This window comes from Euprymna scolopes, unplaced genomic scaffold (genome assembly GCF_053919585.1).
Source record: "Euprymna scolopes isolate OS-2025 unplaced genomic scaffold, ASM5391958v1 sca831, whole genome shotgun sequence".
NCBI lineage: Eukaryota > Metazoa > Mollusca > Cephalopoda > Sepiida > Sepiolidae > Euprymna > Euprymna scolopes.
The window spans coordinates 5,001-17,500 of record NW_027633915.1 but is presented as its reverse complement, the minus strand read 5'-3'; the positions used below and the strand labels follow the sequence as shown (position 1 = coordinate 17,500).

The 12,500-nt window shown below is 60.8% G+C and overlaps 2 non-coding genes and 1 pseudogene across 2 annotated transcripts in view; all 3 read left to right on the top strand.

Moving 5' to 3' along the window:
* Nucleotides 1–6,654: 6,654 nt before the first annotated feature.
* LOC145276314 (small subunit ribosomal RNA) lies at nucleotides 6,655–9,031 on the top strand (annotated as a pseudogene).
* A 396-nt stretch (nucleotides 9,032–9,427) lies between these two features.
* On the top strand, nucleotides 9,428–9,585 carry LOC145276313 (5.8S ribosomal RNA). Its single transcript, XR_013867930.1, has one exon. It is a non-coding gene; the product is annotated as a 5.8S ribosomal RNA (ribosomal RNA).
* Nucleotides 9,586–10,182: 597 nt separating this feature from the next.
* LOC145276315 (large subunit ribosomal RNA) overlaps nucleotides 10,183–12,500 on the top strand; it is a 5,731-nt gene continuing 3,413 nt past the window's right edge. Inside the window, exon 1 of the ribosomal RNA XR_013867931.1 lies at nucleotides 10,183–12,500. This exon is cut by the window's right edge and continues 3,413 nt beyond it. This is a non-coding gene — a ribosomal RNA (large subunit ribosomal RNA).

The following is a 12,500-nucleotide window of genomic DNA, read 5'->3' as shown; positions in this document are numbered from 1 at the left end:
AAGGTGTGAGGAGGCTTTGCCTCTTAAGCAAGTTTGACTGACGCCTACCGACACCGGTCAGGTCGGCGAGGCTCCCGGCGGCCCCGAGCGGGACCACAGGTTGCGGGAAGGCGTCCAAGTGAGCGGCGGCGAGAGGCGGAGGCCCCCGGGGTCGACTCCGCGGCCCCCGGGTCGGTGTGCGGGCCTCCAGAGCTCGATAAAGTAGTGGTGTCGCTAGCGGTCGAGAAGGCACTTTTCGACGCCTACTGCCACCCCCACATGGCGGTAGGCGCAAAACTGGAAAATCGCCGACCAGAAATGTCGCTTCGTATAATCGACGTTTTTTTTGACCACCATTTTCAGGTGTCGGAGGTGGGTCTGGACGAATACCAACACCATTTCTGGGGTTTCACAACCGCCCGGCTTCTCCGACATATGTTGGAAAGGAGTAGCGATCGAGCGGCGGCCGCGGGTTGCATGTGTGCCCGGGACAGCACCCCCATCCAACTAAGGGGTGTCCCCCGGGGGCCAGGGGGACCTCGTCCAGGTCGGCCGGGGCGCTTTCCAGACGCCTACCGACACCGGTCAGGTCGGCGAGGCTCCCGGCGGCCCCGAGCGGGACCACAGGTTGCGGAAGGCGTCCAAGTGAGCGGCGGCGAGAGGCGGAGGCCCCCGGGGTCGACTCCGCGGCCCCCGGGTCGGTGTGCGGGCCTCCAGAGCTCGATAAAGTAGTGGTGTCGCTAGCGGTCGAGAAGGCACTTTTCGACGCCTACTGCCACCCCCACATGGCGGTAGGCGCAAAAATCGCCGACCAGAAATGTCGCTTCGTATAATCGACGTTTTTTTTGACCACCATTTTCAGGTGTCGGAGGTGGGTCTGGACGAATACCAACACCATTTCTGGGGTTTCACAACCGCCCGGGCTTCTCCGACATATGTTGGAAAGGAGTAGCGATCGAGCGACGGGGGCTGTCGGTAGGCGGCCGCGGGTTGCATGTGTGCCCGGGACAGCACCCCCATCCAACTAAGGGGTGTCCCCCGGGGGCCAGGGGGACCTCGTCCAGGTCGGCCGGGCGCTTCCAGACGCCTACCGACACCGGTCAGGTCGGCGAGGCTCCCGGCGGCCCCGAGCGGGACCACAGGTTGCGGAAGGCGTCCAAGTGAGCGGCGGCGAGAGGCGGAGGCCCCCGGGGTCGACTCCGCGGCCCCCGGGTCGGTGTGCGGGCCTCCAGAGCTCGATAAAGTAGTGGTGTCGCTAGCGGTCGAGAAGGCACTTTTCGACGCCTACTGCCACCCCCACATGGCGGTAGGCGCAAAACTGGAAAATCGCCGACCAGAAATGTCGCTTCGTATAATCGACGTTTTTTTTTGACCACCATTTTCAGGTGTCGGAGGTGGGTCTGGACGAATACCAACACCATTTCTGGGGTTTCACAAACCGCCCCGGCTTCTCCGACATATGTTGGAAAGGAGTAGCGATCGAGCGACGGGGGCTGTCGGTAGGCGGCCGCGGGTTGCATGTGTGCCCGGGACAGCACCCCCATCCAACTAAGGGGTGTCCCCCGGGGGCCAGGGGGACCTCGTCCAGGTCGGCCGGGCGCTTCCAGACGCCTACCGACACCGGTCAGGTCGGCGAGGCTCCCGGCGGCCCCGAGCGGGACCACAGGTTGCGGAAGGCGTCCAAGTGAGCGGCGGCGAGAGGCGGAGGCCCCCGGGGTCGACTCCGCGGCCCCCGGGTCGGTGTGCGGGCCTCCAGAGCTCGATAAAGTAGTGGTGTCGCTAGCGGTCGAGAAGGCACTTTTCGACGCCTACTGCCACCCCCACATGGCGGTAGGCGCAAAACTGGAAAATCGCCGACCAGAAATGTCGCTTCGTATAATCGACGTTTTTTTTGACCACCATTTTCAGGTGTCGGAGGTGGGTCTGGACGAATACCAACACCATTTCTGGGGTTTCACAACCGCCCGGCTTCTCCGACATATGTTGGAAAGGAGTAGCGATCGAGCGACGGGGGCTGTCGGTAGGCCGGCCGCGGGTTGCATGTGTGCCCGGGACAGCACCCCCATCCAACTAAGGGGTGTCCCCCGGGGGCCAGGGGGACCTCGTCCAGGTCGGCCGGGCGCTTCCAGACGCCTACCGACACCGGTCAGGTCGGCGAGGCTCCCGGCGGCCCCGAGCGGGACCACAGGTTGCGGAAGGCGTCCAAGTGAGCGGCGGCGAGAGGCGGAGGCCCCCGGGGGTCGACTCCGCGGCCCCCGGGTCGGTGTGCGGGCCTCCAGAGCCTCGATAAAGTAGTGGTGTCGCTAGCGGTCGAGAAGGCACTTTTCGACGCCTACTGCCACCCCCACATGGCGGTAGGCGCAAAACTGGAAAATCGCCGACCAGAAATGTCGCTTCGTATAATCGACGTTTTTTTTGACCACCATTTTCAGGTGTCGGAGGTGGGTCTGGACGAATACCAACACCATTTCTGGGGTTTCACAACCGCCCGGCTTCTCCGACATATGTTGGAAAGGAGTAGCGATCGAGCGACGGGGGCTGTCGGTAGGCGGCCGCGGGTTGCATGTGTGCCCGGGACAGCACCCCCATCCAACTAAGGGGTGTCCCCCGGGGGCCAGGGGGACCTCGTCCAGGTCGGCCGGGCGCTTCCAGACGCCTACCGACACCGGTCAGGTCGGCGAGGCTCCCGGCGGCCCCGAGCGGGACCACAGGTTGCGGAAGGCGTCCAAGTGAGCGGCGGCGAGAGGCGGAGGCCCCCGGGGTCGACTCCGCGGCCCCCGGGTCGGTGTGCGGGCCTCCAGAGCTCGATAAAGTAGTGGTGTCGCTAGCGGTCCGAGAAGGCACTTTTCGACGCCTACTGCCAACCCCCACATGGCGGTAGGCGCAAAACTGGAAAATCGCCGACCAGAAATGTCGCTTCGTATAAATCGACGTTTTTTTTGACCACCATTTTCAGGTGTCGGAGGTGGGTCTGGACGAATACCAACACCATTTCTGGGGTTTCACAACCGCCCGGCTTCTCCGACATATGTTGGAAAGGAGTAGCGATCGAGCGACGGGGGCTGTCGGTAGGCGGCCGCGGGTTGCATGTGTGCCCGGGACAGCACCCCCATCCAACTAAGGGGTGTCCCCCGGGGGCCAGGGGGACCTCGTCCAGGTCGGCCGGGCGCTTCCAGACGCCTACCGACACCGGTCAGGTCGGCGAGGCTCCCGGCGGCCCCGAGCGGGACCACAGGTTGCGGAAGGCGTCCAAGTGAGCGGCGGCGAGAGGCGGAGGCCCCCGGGGTCGACTCCGCGGCCCCCGGGGTCGGTGTGCGGGCCTCCAGAGCTCGATAAAGTAGTGGTGTCGCTAGCGGTCGAGAAGGCACTTTTCGACGCCTACTGCCACCCCCACATGGCGGTAGGCGCAAAACTGGAAAATCGCCGACCAGAAATGTCGCTTCGTATAATCGACGTTTTTTTTGACCACCATTTTCAGGTGTCGGAGGTGGGTCTGGACGAATACCAACACCATTTCTGGGGTTTCACAACCGCCCGGCTTCTCCGACATATGTTGGAAAGGAGTAGGCGATCGAGCGACGGGGGCTGTCGGTAGGCGGCCGCGGGTTGCATGTGTGCCCGGGACAGCACCCCCATCCAACTAAGGGGTGTCCCCCGGGGGCCAGGGGGACCTCGTCCAGGTCGGCCGGGCGCTTCCAGACGCCTACCGACACCGGTCAGGTCGGCGAGGCTCCCGGCGGCCCCGAGCGGGACCACAGGTTGCGGAAGGCGTCCAAGTGAGCGGCGGCGAGAGGCGGAGGCCCCCGGGGTCGACTCCGCGGCCCCCGGGTCGGTGTGCGGGCCTCCAGAGCTCGATAAAGTAGTGGTGTCGCTAGCGGTCGAGAAGGCACTTTTCGACGCCTACTGCCACCCCCACATGGCGGTAGGTGTAAAATCGGAATAGACCGGACCAGGAATGTCGAGGGGGAAAAAAATGACAAAGTCCTGGTGTGCCTAGCCTACGAGAAGGCACTTTGCGACGCCTACCGACATCCCCATGTGGCAGTAGGCGTAAAACTGGAAAATCGCCGACCAGAAATGTCGCTTCGTATAATCGACGTTTTTTTTGACCACCATTTTCAGGTGTCGGAGGTGGGTCTGGACAAATACCAACACCATTTCTGGGGTTTTCCAGTTTGAAAGTTTTATAAAACATGTTCGGTAGGAAGCACACTTTGGTGTGTCGGTTCGTCGGAGCAGCGACTCTTTGCCTCGTGGTGGTCCGGAACGTCTCTACGGGCTTGTCGCAAAGGCGTCAGAAAGTGGCATCTCCGCCGCCTAGGGCTGTCACCGTTATCGCTGTCGCCCCGCGCTCCAACTTGTTTTGATCCGCCGCCTTCGTTCCTGCCAACCGTGCGCCCGCTCATCGTCGTTAGGTTATAATACGTGGTACGTGTGTGTGCTTCTCCGTGGACCTAGGGCTGCTCGACGTGTCGAACGATATGTTGGAACAACTAACGGCTCCTTTTCCTGGTTCCATAGTCGTCGTGGTACCCGCGTCGTCAGCCATATCTATGTCCACCATGTTTAGCCGATACGTTTGCTGCAGCTTCTGCTTCCGCCTCAGCGTTCGCCGCTCTCAGCCGCCGCTGTTGTTGCTGCCGTTCTGCCATTCAACCACTACCTGCGAATCTTTCGATGATCGGCCGAACGACCCATCGCTGTGCGACCGATAAATCCTCCGGATTAGGGAGAAACGCCGCCGCTCTCTCCGCCGTCGAACGGAAAAAGAAACGTACATTGTAAAACGAACGAACGAACGAACGAACGAATTAACGAACGAGCGAACAAACAAACAAAAATAGCCGCGGGGGATGCACTATGTAGATCCTGATCCCCTTGTAACCATACGTACGTTGTTCGATGCTCTCCCGTCCTGGAAGTCGCCGCAGCAAACAGGAGGATGAGCAGCAGCAGGCGCCGCCGCCGTAACCGCCGCCTGCCTGCCGCCTCCTACTCCTGTCAGCGTCCGATCTCACAGCCGTGTGAACGTTCGCTGACACCCGATTTCTTTCCGTCTGGCAAAACCTTGGACGTCCCGCTCGCGGTACACGTGCTGCAGCGACTTCTCGTCCGACAACGCATAAGCGTCGACGTCTGCCGCCGCATCTTCTGATACGTGGACGGTGATAGCGCTAGTCCCTTCTTGCGCCACCTCCACCTTTGTTAGCGCCAAAGAAGATCGATCGAGCAGTCGTGGTCGCAGTCGATTAACCCGTTTTCACCGTCCGCAGTTCCCCAAGCCGCCGATCAAGTCGTTGCTCTTCTTGTTCGTTCTTCCCATACCGTCGATTTGCACGGCTGCCGGATGAGCCATCCTCTGTCCGGCGAAGCGCTCACGTCAGTGATCGATACTTGCACCGACAGTCCTCCCGCTCGCGACTCGGTGCTCGAATCGGACTCGTTCGTTTTTATCTCGATGCGATTGTGAAAAGGGGGACCGGTCGTCAATGTCGTGTGTGTCGACGATGTTGTTCGCCCGGTCCGCCGCGTTGTTGTCGTTTTTTTTTTTTTTTTTTTTTCCCCTAACGTTCGCCGTCGCACGGACGAAAGGGTGAGAAAAAAAAAAAGCTCGAAAAAGCCGCCCAAAAAAATCGGACCGAGGAGCCGCTTGCGAGAACGCGCCATGTGCACGTTGTCTCTCCTCGGTTTTCCGAGCACGAACACGACGCCGGTCGGTCGGTCGGTCGACGAAGGCGACGACGAAGGTGACGGGAAAATTTACGCCGCCGCTGCCCTGGTCCAGCTTCCTCCCCGATGACGGCTGTGATGTTGACGTTGACGTTGGCGACGACGACGACGACGACGGAGACGACGACGACGACGAGACGGCATCGATGGCGACCACGATGACGACGACCTCGACGAGTTCAGTCTGCACCTTGACCTCCGATGTCCGTGTGCACTGCCGTCGTGCTGTTTGTCGTTTGTCGTATGTATCGCTGTCAAGGGTGCCGTTGTCGTTGTTGTTGTCGACGTTGTTGCTTGCTCTCTCGTCTCGGTCGGTTGGTACGTTGATGACGACGACGACGACGAAGACGACGACGACGACGACGAGACGGCATCGATGGCGACCACGATGACGACGACCTCGACGATTCCAGTCTGCACCTTGACCTCCGATGTCCGTGTGCACTGCCGTCGTGCTGTTTGTCGTTTGTCGTATGTATCGCTGTCAAGGGTGCCGTTGTCGATGTTGTTGTTGTCGACGCTGTCGTCTGTTCTCTCTTCTCGGCCGGCTGTGACGTGGACGTTGACGACGACGACGACGAGACGGAATCGATGGCGACCACGATGACGACGACCTCGGCGAGTTCAGTCTGCACCTTGACCCTCGATGTCCGTGTGCACTGCCGTCGTGCTGCTTGTCGTTTGTCGTATGTATCGCTGTCAAGGGTGCCGTTGTCGTTGTTGTTGTCGACGTTGGTCGCTTTCGTTCTTTGAGTCTCGGTCTCGGTCCAAGTCAGGGGAGAAACAAAAAAGAGGCCATCAGCGCGGGCAGCGCGCTTCTACTGACGGCGAACCTCCTCGAAAAACAAATAAACACGTGCCCGTCGTTGTAGTTGTCTGTCTTATGTCGGTCGGTCGGTCGGTCGGTCTGTCGTTCTGTCGAAACAAAGTCCCAAATTCCAACGATACCTGGTTGATCCTGCCAGTAGTCATATGCTTGTCTCAAAGCTTAAGCCATGCAAGTGTAAGTTCACGCCACGCATTAGAACGGGCGAAACCGCGAATGGCTCAGGAACCGGACCTAATCCTCGGGACCGTATTCCTCCTCGGAGGCGATGGATAACTGTGGCAATTCTAGAGCTAATACATGTGACACAAGGCCGCGATCGGTCGGCGCGCCGTCGTCGCCACGCCTCGCGCGCTGGCACCCGCGTCGGCCGTTCCGGGTCGCGGCGCTACATATTTAGACTGAGACCGATGCGCGTCATTCCGTCCTCCCGTCGTCGGCGTTCCCGCTCGCGGGTCCGTTCGGTGGCGGGGCTCATAGGGCGGCGCGCTCCGCTTTGGTGACTCTGGATAACTCACTGGTCGATCGCACGAGCTTTCACGCCCGGCGACGGGTCTCTCGAGGGTCCGCCCTATCAACTGTCGACGGTCGGTTAAGTGCCTACCGTGGTTACTACGGGTAACGGGGGAATCGGGGTTCGATTCCGGAGAGGGAGCATGCGAAACGGCTACCACATCCAAGGAAGGCAGCAGGCGCGCAAATTACCCACTCCCGGCACGGGGAGGTAGTGACGAAAAATAACGACGCGGGACTCTGTCGAGGCCCCGCGATCGGAATGAGTACACTTCAAATCCGTTAACGAGGACCAACCGGAGGGCAAGTCTGGTGCCAGCAGCCGCGGTAATTCCAGCTCCGGTAGCGTATATTAAAGTTGTTGCGGTTAAAAAGCTCGTAGTCCGAACTCGGGTTCGTGGTCGCGCAAGCGGCCCCGGGGCGGCGGCGCCATCGTCCGTCGTTGACTTTGGTCGTCCGTTCGCATTCCCGGCCCTTTCCGCCGGTGTCAACCGCTAGCATACCCGCCACGCGGTCCTGCCGGCGAGGTGGACGAGGAGGTCGTGATCGGGATCCGGGAAAAAAAAAAACAAGTGGTCGTCGGTTCGGTTCCGGGAAGTAGTCTAACGGGGGGGTGCTACGTGTGTGTGTTTGGGTGTGTTCATTCGCATCCCCGCACTCTGACCCCCGCGCTTCTCTCCCTCTCCCTTTCCGCGCGTTCCTCTTTTTTTTTGAACCCCCCGGTCCGCTCCGAGTCCCTGCTTCGTGTCTTGTCTGCGCGCGTGTTGCGGTCGGCGGTTTCTCCTCCAAGGGTGCTCTTAACCGAGTGTCCGCGGCGGCCGGTACGTTCACTTTGAAAAAATTAGAGTGCTCAGAGCGGGCTGTTCAAGCTTGCATACGATAAGCATGGAATGATGGAAGAGGGCCTCGTCTACGTCTGTCGGTCTCCGTCTACGGCGAGGCAATGATCGAAGGGAGCGGTCGGGGCCACTCGTATTGCGACGTTAGAGGTGAAATTCTTGGATCGTCGCAAGACGAACTGCAGCGATGGCGTGTGGCAAGCACGTTTTCCTCGATCAAGAGCGAAAGTCGGAGGTTCGAAGACGATCAGATACCGTCGTAGTTCCGACCGTAAACGATGCCGACCGGCGATCCGCCGGCGTTCGCTTCCATGACCCGGCGGGTAGCCTGCGGGAAACCAGAGTTCGGTTCCGGGGGGAGTATGGTTGCAAAGCTGAAACTTAAAGGAATTGACGGAAGGGCACCACCAGGAGTGGAGCCTGCGGCTTAATTTGACTTCAACACGGGAAAACTCACCCGGTCCGGACACCGGTAGGATTGACAGATCGATAGCTCTTTCTCGATTCGGTGGGTGGTGGTGCATGGCCGTTCTTAGTTGGTGGAGCGATCCGTCTGGTTGATTCCGATAACGAACGAGACTCCGGCCTGCTAACTAGTGCGCCGATGTCAGTGATTTTTACGGCGGGCTCGGCGTCCTCCGTGGCGCTCGGGTCCGGGTCGGTTTTCTCACGCACTTCTTAGAGGGACGGGTGGCAGAAAGCCACACGAGGCGGAGCGATAACAGGTCTGTGATGCCCTTAGATGTCCGGGGCCGCACGCGCGCTACACTGGAGGTATCAGCGGGGACTTCGCCCCGGCCCGAGAGGGTTGGGAAACCTCTGAACCACCTCCCGTGATAGGGATCGGGGCCTGTAACCAACCCCGTGAACGAGGAATTCCCGGTAGGCGCGGGTCAACAGCCCGCGTCGATCACGTCCCTGCCCTTTGTACACACCGCCCGTCGCTACTACCGATCGAACGGTCCGGTGAGGTCCTCGGATCTGGCCGACGACGCCGCCGGGCAGTGCGCGACGTGTCCGTCACGACACTCGTGCATCTACGCCTCGGCGTTCGATGCCTGGAGAAGACGACCGAACCCGATCGTTTAGAGGAAGTAAAAGTCGTAACAAGGTTTCCGTAGGTGAACCTGCGGAAGGATCATTACCGTTTTCCCGTTCGAGACTGGTTTGTTGTTTTCCGGCCTACCTCCTCTGTCTGTCGGCGTCAACGCCTCGAATGCGCGCAAACAAACCTATAAAAGGCGGAGCGAGAGATAGATTTGTGGTGACGCGGAGGTTTTTAAAGCCCCAGCTCTTCTTGCTTGCTTCCGCGTCTTACCACCTGTTTGTTTTTTCGCCCACCGCAAGTGATGGCCGCTTCTTCTTTGCCTTTGTCGCCGCTTTATCGTTTTTTGTTTTTTTTGCAGCCGCTGTGCCACCGCCGCTAGCTAAAAACAAACTACTCGCGACATTGCAATGCCGTCACGCCTCCTCGCACAGACCTCCTCGCACACTACTAAATCTATATAAACAAAAACTAATATAAAAAACCCAAGTGCTGAACCCTGGACGGGGGATCACTCGGCTCGTCCGTCGATGAAGAGCGCGGCCAGCCGCGAGAACTGATGCGAATTGCAGGACTCAGTGAACATCGACACCTCGAACGCACATTGCGGCCCCGAGATCCCTTGTCTCGGGGCCACGTCCGGTCGAGAGGCGGAACGTTACATGTCTTTCTCCGTTAACGAAACGACATCTTGCCGTCCCCGTGCCCGCCCGGTCCTCGGCACGGTGGTAACCGGGACGTCGCAGGAGCGAGTGACGAGGGGGAAGAAAAATAAAAAAAGTAATTGACTCCTTTCAATGTCTTTTTTTTTTTTAAAACCCTCTCCGGCCTCCTCCTTCGTCTCCCGCTGGCAGACCGCGGAGTCTTTTCCCTTTTCGACCGCGTGAAGAAACACTGTGGAGGAGGAGCAGGAGGAGTCTGTCCGAAAGCAGCCGAAGGGAGAACAAAACAAAAAAAAAAGCACCGACCTAACCGACTGCCGACGTAAGCGCCGCCTGCTCGTCTCGCTCTCTGCCTCATGAAGGTGTCTCTCAGCGACGCCTCGAGCAGCGCGACGAGCACGGCCGTCGCACCGTAAAAAGGTGGCCGCGTCGTAGGCAACGTCGGATGGGGAGGACCCACGCTTTTTTTTTTAATTGTTGGCTTCTTCATTTTCGGTCGGACGGGCGCTATATCGGCCAGCCGTCGTCACACGGAGGGTACCGATCGAGATTCCTCTCCTCCAAACACCACACTCTACTAAAAACCGCCGCCCTCGGCTCGGACGAGACGACCCGCTGAACTTAAGCATATCGCTAAGCGGAGGAAAAGAAACCAACCGGGATTCCCTTAGTAACGGCGAGTGAACCGGGAGAAGCCCAACGCCGAATCCCGTCGCAAGTTAAAGGCTTCGGGACGTGTGGCGCATGGGTCGAAGGCAGCCGTTCGTTTTCGTCTCGCATAGTTCGGAGTTCCCTCGATCGGGGCCGCCCGCGGCGGGTGCCAGGCCCATTCGGTGCGGACGGCGAGCGACGGCCTTCGATCCGAGAGTCGGGTTGCTTGGGAACGCAGCCCAAATCGGGTGGTAAGCTCCATCCAAGGCTAAATACCGGGACGAGTCCGATAGTCGACAAGTACCGTGAGGGAAAGTTGAAAAGAACTTTGGAGAGAGAGTTCAAGAGAACGTGAAACCGCCCAGGGGGTAAACGGGTGGGACCGCTCACCGCGATCGCGGGGGGACTCAGTCCGGTGCTGCCTAGGCTCGAGCCCAAACTCGATGTGTGTTCTTGAAAGAGAGGCCGTCGCCGGCACAGGTCGTCGTTCGTCGTGTCCGCGGGGAACTCGTTCTCCGCGGGCCAGCTTTTGTGCCCGCGTCGCCGACGAAGGAGACGGGCCGCGTGGATAGCGGGAAGGGAAACGTGGTGACGACCGCGGCGTCGGTAGGTGGCTGCGTCGGTTGGCTGCGACGGAGGGGACTCGTCCTCTCGATCGCTGCTGCCGCCGGGCCCTAACCCGCCGCATCCGTCGCCGCCGCTTCTTCTTTCCTCCTGCTCCCTCCGCGCGCGACTCCGCTGCACCCGTCCCCTTCTCATCGCTCGGCGTAATCATGGCGCGGGCGCTTCGGCGCGACCTCCGCGCGGCCGGCACCGGACGCACTTCCCCTCCGGTCCGTCGTCGCGACCCGTTCCCGGCGTGCAGGTCGAACACGCGGGTTTTTTTCCGTAGGCGGCAGGCGTTTCATCACCCTGAAAACCCCCGTCTTCCCACCTTGTGAAGTCGGGGGCCACCGGCCGTCGGGCCCGCGAACGTAACTGCCCCTTTCTGCCGGGGAACGGAGGAAATCTGACACGATCCGTTACACGTGGCGAGCCGGTCCGTTTTGATCCCGCCGGAAGTCGCGTGCGGGCGACGCACTCTGTGTGTCGCTCCTTAGGCGCCCCACCGTCTCGGGCGCGTGCGCGATGAGAGGCGGGATAGGACTGGCGCGGCCTCGCCGTCACGCACCTCGCCGACGTTTCGGGTTCTTGTCGGGGGCAACCCCGCCCGCGCCCGTTTCCGTTTCCGGAGAGGTCGCTCGGCGACGCTTTTTTACTCGAGCCGCCCGCCACCCCGGGTCAGCGACGTGCATCGGCAACCCACCCGGACCCGTCTTGAAACACGGACCGAGGAGTCCTGGCCGTTCGCGAGTCGTAGGGGCCACCTCTGACTAACCCCGAAGGCGAAGCGAAAGCGAGAGAGCGTGTAGGAGGGCGTCGATCGGGAGAGGTGTCGTGGCAAAGTCGTCCGGGGGTCGTTCGGGGGGTGTCGTCGGTCTCGTGCCGTCGTCTTCTCCTCGCCTCACCCGCCTCCGAGCCGTGCCCGATCCCGCCGGCGCGGCGTTTTCGGCCTTCCGCCGTCGCTGCTGCGGTGCCCGCAACTTTTCCTTTTTTCTCTCTTCCCGAGAGAGATAGGAGAGGGAAGGGCTCGTGGCTGACGTGCGGTTGTTTTTCCCTCCTCCCCGAGAGGGGACCGGCGCATCTTCCAAAAAGGGGAATTGCCGGGCGCCAGCTTCCATATCCTCCTTCCGCCCATCGGTGAGATCCCGCGGCTTGAACTAGTCCTATTTTGTCGTCGAGTTTAGGCGCTGCGCGCGGGCGCATCACCCCCGGGTCGGTTTCCCCTTTTTCCGAGTACGACTCGGCCGACTCTGGCGTAGCGAGCGACCAGGGACCCGAAAGATGGCGATCCACGCCCGGTCGGGATGAAGCCAGAGGAAACTCTGGTGGAAGTCCGAAGCGCCTCTGACGTGCAAATCGATCGTCTGGAACCGGGTGTAGGGGCGAAAGACCAATCGAGCCGTCTAGTAGCTGGTTCCCTCCGAAGTTTCCCTCAGGATAGCTGGCGCTCGATCGTCGCAATTCCATCCGGTAAAGCGAACGATTGGAGGCCCCGGGGCCGTTCACGGCCTCGACCTACTCTCGAACTCGGAACGGGTGGAACGGGCCGACTCTCCCGAACGACGGAGCCGACCCATCCGGCCGCCGCCGCCAGCACGCTTCGCTGGGCGGTTGGTCACCTCGAATGCGAGTGCCAAGTGGGCCACTTTTGG